This window comes from Phocoena sinus, chromosome 8 (genome assembly GCF_008692025.1).
Source record: "Phocoena sinus isolate mPhoSin1 chromosome 8, mPhoSin1.pri, whole genome shotgun sequence".
Lineage (NCBI taxonomy): Eukaryota > Metazoa > Chordata > Mammalia > Artiodactyla > Phocoenidae > Phocoena > Phocoena sinus.
The window spans coordinates 15,304,275-15,311,114 of record NC_045770.1 but is presented as its reverse complement, the minus strand read 5'-3'; positions in this window follow the sequence as shown (position 1 = coordinate 15,311,114).

The window sequence follows — 6,840 nt, the reverse complement described above, 5'->3', positions numbered from 1 at the left end:
TTGTGGGGAACACAAATATTTAGTCCATAACATTGGTTGATTGCTTTATTTTATTTTTTAAATTCTCGGAGTCCCATTCTGCCCAGGACACTTCCCCCTTTCTCTACCTTTTTATTACGAAAAATTTCAAACACAGAAATGTAAAGAGAATAGTACAATGATCCCTTATTTGCCTATATTCCAACTCAGTTATCACCTCTCTGCCTCTCTTTTTTCATTGGTCCCAACCTCCAACACAACAAGACAAGTACTTTCTATGAAGACAGAAGCTGTGTTTATTTGGCATCCCTAGGATCAGGTAAAATGACTGGCTCATGGGCACTTACTAAGTTGTTGCCGAATCAGTCCACTATGAAGATGACACTGTGCAAATGTGCTAGATGTTACGGGAGGTGCCAAGATAAATTAGACCCAGTTCCCGCCCTCAAGGAGTTTATAATCTAGAAGGGAAGTAATGGAGTCCACCTCACGCTGGGTGAAAACTACCTGCCAGATACAGAAAGTGTATCTGTGTAAGATACCTAGGTATCTATTCCCTGGGGCACAGTCAGACTCTAATCAAGGAGTTACTCTTCCTACCAAAGGAAAAGAGTCTTATTTTCCTCATCTCTACAAGAGAGGTGGCAAGAACACCAAGGGCTCAGATAAGCGCTCAGAACAGAAACCTGCAGGGTCAGACAAATGAAAAGAGAACTCATTCCCGGGAAGTGGGCATTTCACAAGAAGTGACAATATGAGCAAACCTCTTCTGAAAGAAGGTGGCCAGGAGTTGGGTACCAAAAAGGAATGGTAAGCAATTGCAGATGAGGAGATGGAGAATTGTCCACTAACAATAAGGGCCCTGATGCAAGAGGTCACATCCTAACCTAGATCGGATGGGACAGGAATAGCAGAGTCGCATAGAAAGTGGAGCAGGAGAATCTGAAAGAGACGGGCAGAGGAGACCAGAAGTCTTCAAGTCATAACTGCTTAAAGACCTCAGTAAGAAAAGAACTAGAAATTACTATAAGAACCCTACTCTAAACTAGCTTTTAGTAGGTCGCAAACAATCTTGTTCAAGTTAACTCTGTGAATTGTATTATGTTTCTCATTCCAGGTTATGAGTTCATTCTAAATAAAATCCTTAACAAACATGCCCTTAAGAAGGTTTATTTCCATCAGGGAGTGCCCCACATAGTGCTAAGACATGTATTCATACAGATGCAATGCCAGATGCCCACAGAAGACACAGGTGAAGTATTATGGAATCTCAGAGGAAGGAGAAATTTTCTTTTCAGCGGTTACAATCAGGGAAGCTTTGTGGAAATGGATATTTCAATTGGATCTTGAGAGATGGGTGAGATATGGACACATATGGGAGATCAGAACAGGACATTTCTTAAAAATAGCCACCTTTTTGTTTGTTTGGTTGTTGCTTTGTTTTTAATACAAACTACGTACAATTTTCAAATTTAGAAACTGGTAATAACCTTAACCAGTGTGGCTAAGAAATGAGTTTGGATGCAGTTCCAGATCTTCTGTGTACCACCCTGGGCTCATTTCCTCCCTGTTTAGTTGGAATGTTTTCTTGGCTCAGAATTCTGAATTTTATGCGTTTACTCAAAATTCAGTCTATATTGGACCCGCTCCCATTCCCACCATCACTCCCTCAAATCCAGGTGTGTTCTCTTCCTTAGCTTTGTCAATGCACATGGGATGATATGTATACGATAAATACAGAAAGACACATTAGGGGATTTGCTTGTTTGTTTTTAATCAATAGACTAATTTTTTGAGCAGTCAGGTTTACAGAAAAACTGAGCAGAAAGTACACAGTTCCCAAATACCCCTTACCACTCCTGCACCCACATTTCCTATTTTATTAACATCATGCTTTAGTGTGGTACATTTGTTACAATTGATGAGCCAATATTGACACATTATTATTAACTAAGGTCTGTGTATGTATGGTCCATAGCTAAGGTCTGTGTATGTACGGTTCACACATCTCCAAATGTATAATGACATGTATCCACCATTACAGTATCATACAGAATAGTTTCACTGCCCTAAAAATTCCCCTATGTTCCACCTATTCATTCCTTCCTCCACACCCCAACCAGTGATCTTTTTACTGTTTCCATAGTTTTGCCTTTTATAAATGTCCTATAGTTAGAATCCTATAGTATACAGCCTTTTCAGATTGACTTCTTTCACTTAGTAATATGCATTTACATTTCTTCTGTCTTTTCATGTCTTGATATCACATTTCTTTTCAGTGCTGAATAATATTCCATTGTCTGGATATACCACAGTTTGTTTATTCGCTCACCTACTGAAGGACATCTTGGCTGCTTCCAAGTTCTGGCAATTATGAATAAAACTGCCTTAAATATTCATGTGCAGGTTTTCACGTGGACTTAAGTTTTCAACTCATTGGATAAATTCCAAGGAGCATGATTGCTGATTGCTGGATCATATGGTAAGAATTTGTTTCATTTTGTAAGATACCACCAAACTGTCTTCCAAAGTGGCTGTACAGTTTTGAATTCCCGCCAGTAATGAATGAGCGTTCCTATTGCTGCACATCCTTGCCAGCATTCGGTGTTGTCAATGTTCTGGATTTTGACCCTTCTAATAGGTGTGTAGTGGTATCTCGTTTTATTTGCAATTCCCTAGTGATATATGATGTGGAGCATCTTTTCACCTGAGTATTTGCCATGTGTATGTTTTCTTTCGTAAGGTGTCTGTTCAGATCTTTTGCCCATTTTTAAATTGGGTTGTTCGTCTTCATGTTATTGAGGGCATTTGTTTTTGTTTTACAAAACAAAATGAGATTATGTGTTTCTATCTTGCTTTTCTCACTTAGTACATGTGGAAATCCCTCTAAATCAACTGGCATAGATCTAATACATTCTTTTTCATGATTGGGTAACATTCCATGGTATGAATGGTCCACAGTTTATTCAAACATTCCCTGTGGATGGTTATTCCCCTTGCATCTGGTTCTTGCCATTATAAACAATGCTGCAGAGCATACCCTTGAGCTTATTTCCTCCCACCCTGGTGCTTTTATTTCTGTTATGAAAGGAGGATTTAGTTGGTGGCTAGGAGTACAAGTCCTGAATTCAGACAGCCTAGATTTGAAATCTAGCTCTTTACTTATGATCTGTGTCTCCTTGAGCAAGTCACCTGATCTCTCTGTGCCACGGGTTCTTCATTACTCCCTATAAAACAAGGATAATAATACCTCACAGGGTTGTTGTGAGGATTAAATAAGATAATATATTATTGTGCATGGAACAGAACCTGGCACAAAATAAGTACTCAATAACTGTCACCCTTGACTGTTTACAAGATAGATTCCTGGCAGTGGGATTGCTTGCTTGAAGGGTATGTACATTAAAAATATGTTTTTTTACTGATTCAATCTTTTTATTTTTTTAAATTTTATTGACATATAGTTGATTTACAATGTGTTAATTTCTACTGTACAACAAAGTGATTCACTTATACATATGTATACATACTTTTTCATATTCTTTTCCATTATGGTTTATCACAGGATATTGAATATAGTTCCCTGTGCTATAGTAGGAACTTGTTGTTTATACAGCATTTTAAATTCTAACAGATGTTTCCATATTGCTTTCAAAAAGTCAACAACGTTCATATTTCCACCACCATGAGAGTCCTTCCTTTCTATGTCACTGTCAGCAGTAGGCAGTATTACTCTTTTTAGTTCTTGCCAACTTGATAGGTATAAATGACAGCATTGTACTTGAATTTGCATTTCTCTGACTGCTGGGAAGATGAGCATCTGTTTATATGTTTTCTTGTCATTTGTATTTGCTCTTCTGTGAATTGTCCATTTATATCTTTTGTCCACTTTTCTATGTGTTGTCTTTTTGTTACCACATTGTGAAAATTCTTTACATTTATAGGTCTTAGTCCTTATACGTTCTTTGTATTGCAGAAACTTTTCTTGGGACTTCCCTGGTGGTCCAGTGGTTAAGAATCCACCTTCCAGTGCAGGGGACATGGGTTCTATCCCTGGTCGGGGAACTAAGATCTCACACGCCAAGGGGCAACTAAGCTCGCACATGGTAACTACTGAGCCCGCGTACTCTGGAGCCTGTGCACCACACCTAGCGAGAAGCCTGTGCGCCGCAGCAAAGATCCCACATGTCACATCTAAGACCCAATGCAGCCAAATAAATAAATAAATACTAAAAAAAAAAAACAACAACTTTTCTTAACATATTAACAGTCTCTTTGTTTATGGAAACAGTTTTGGGGGTTTTATTGGTATTGTTAAGTCTATTCTTTTATAGCTCCTGGGTCTCCTGTCTTGATTTACAGGTTACATAACATTTAGTGTGTGTGTGTGTGTGTGTGTGTGTGTGTGTAGGTGCCTAAATTTTCTTCTATAATTTTAATTGTTTACATTTAAGCAGGGGTTTTTTTGCATATGATGTGAGGTAATGATCAAACTTCATTTTCCCTCTAGGCCATTTATTAAAGCCACTTTTCTCCGATAAGTTCGACTAGCATTTTTATTTTGTTTTGTTTTGTTTTGTTTTTTTTGCGGTACGCGGGCCTCTCACTGTTGTGGCCTCTCCCATTGCGGAGCACAGGCTCCGGACGCGCAGGCTCAGCGGCCATGGCTCATGGGCCCAGCCGCTCCGCGGCATGTGGGATCTTCCCAGACCGGGGCATGAACCCGTGTCCCCTGCATCGGCAGGCGGACTCTCAACCACTGTGCCACCAGGGAAGCCCCCAACTAGCACTTTTAATATAAAAAAAATATTTTTTTTGATATATTTCTGGATAATCTATTCTGTTCTATTTTATTACAGAGGCTTTATAATATAAATATCTATTATGGCTACTTTATCACTGTTGTTCTTTTTCATAATTTTCTCGGCTATTTTTAAACATTTTTTTCTTCCACATAAACTTTAAGATAGTCTAATCAAAATTAAAAACCCTGTTATAAAATATCACAAAGTTTGCAACTATCTCCAACAAAGTATACATATTCATATATATACTATCTTCCAAAGGTATACACACAAACACACATACTTTTTCACTGCACCATTTGCAGTGCACATTATATTCTAATATATTCTAACACATGGGTAATTTTATTTTCGTATGGGAAGCAGATGAGGATATATTTATTTTAATATGCAAATGTGACAAAATATTAACAATTGTTGAATCTAAGGTGTTCATTTGGTTGCTTGAACTATTCTTGCAGCTTTTCTGTAAGTTTAAATTCTTCTAAATAAGCAATTTATATTTATTTATTTTATATTATTTTATATATATTAATTATTATATCATTATAATAAATAATCTGGGAATGTAGATTGGGGGATAAGGCCAATAAAATAAAGCCGTAAGCTGCTAATTATTTAAGCTGGGTGATAGGGACATAAGGGCTCACTATATTTCTCTATTTTGTATATTTTTAAAATAAGAATGTAATATTTTTTTAAAAATTGAAGTGGGATTTTCATTGGAATTCCATTTAAATCATGTAGTAAGTTGGTGACATCTTAGTTGTGTTAAGTCTTCCCATCCAAGAGCATGGTAGATCTTTCCTTTTATTCAGGTCTGGTTTTAGGTCCTCTGGTAAGATTTCTCTTAGGCTTCAGATTGGTCATTCATTGTTCCAATAAGTATTTGCTTAGGTTCTTACCACAGGCTAGGCACTGTTCTAGAGGCTTGGCATCCATCAGTGAGCAAGACAAAGATCTCTGTCTTTTTGAAGCTTAATACTAATGAGGGGAATCCAACAATAAACTATAAAAGTAATAAAGAAATAATATAATACGGTGGAAAGTGACAAATGTGATGGATAAAAGTAAAGTACAGCAGGATAAAGAATTCAATAGTGCAGGGAATGGGTAGTCAGCAAAAGCTTTATTGATGGTGGTGACATTGAATAAAGACTTGAAGGGGATGAGGGAGTTAGCCGAAAAGAAACTGGAAGAAAAATATTTGAGGAAGAGGGAAAATGTTTGTATGCTGAAAAGAATTATCTGATAAAGAGTGAAAAGTGATGACTACTAGGAAGGAGAAGGGACAATTGCTGGAGTGATGTCCTTCATTAGATGACAGCGGTGGAATCTATGGTGCAGGTGGAGGGACTGACTTAAGGCAGGAGCACAGAGAGTTCACCTATGATCATAGGTAGGAAGGTGGAGAGGTGTGGTGTTGGGAGTGTATGAAAGTCTTCTGGTTGCTTCAACTTTCTCAGTAAAATAGGGGGCAAGGTCATGATTTGGATGGGAGTTAAGACATTTTGAGGAGAGAGAAGCTATGAAATTCTCATCCAGAAGAGTGGATGAATGAATGAACTAGGGGTATATACCATCGTTGCTGGGCAGCACTGAAACTCACTTGAAGTTCATGGGACCAGTTAGCTAGGCTATGTTTTTTCTCCAGCCACTTTCAGCTGCTCAGAGCAAGTGAAAAGTTTTTATGTATCTAGAGTTGTGGTTATTACCAAATAAATATGATTATATACATGGATTTGAATATAGTGATTGATCATGGAATTTAAGTTAGGTCAAGAAAGGAGAAAGGCCACAAAGGGAATAAGGTATAGTGAAAAGACAGTAGGAGGACAGGAGGTCCTGGGGGATTAAAGAATTGCAGGTGTCAGGGTACTGAAAAGAGTGTGGGGTCAGAAAAGAGTGACAGTTGGTTAGAGAGGGAAATGCATGGCCATGATGAAAGGTTGTAGTTATTGGTAAAATAAGATGGAGGATTTCCCTGGTGGTCCAGTTGTTAAGACTCGGAGCTTCCACTGCCAGGGGAACGGGTTCAATCCCTGGTTGGGGAAGT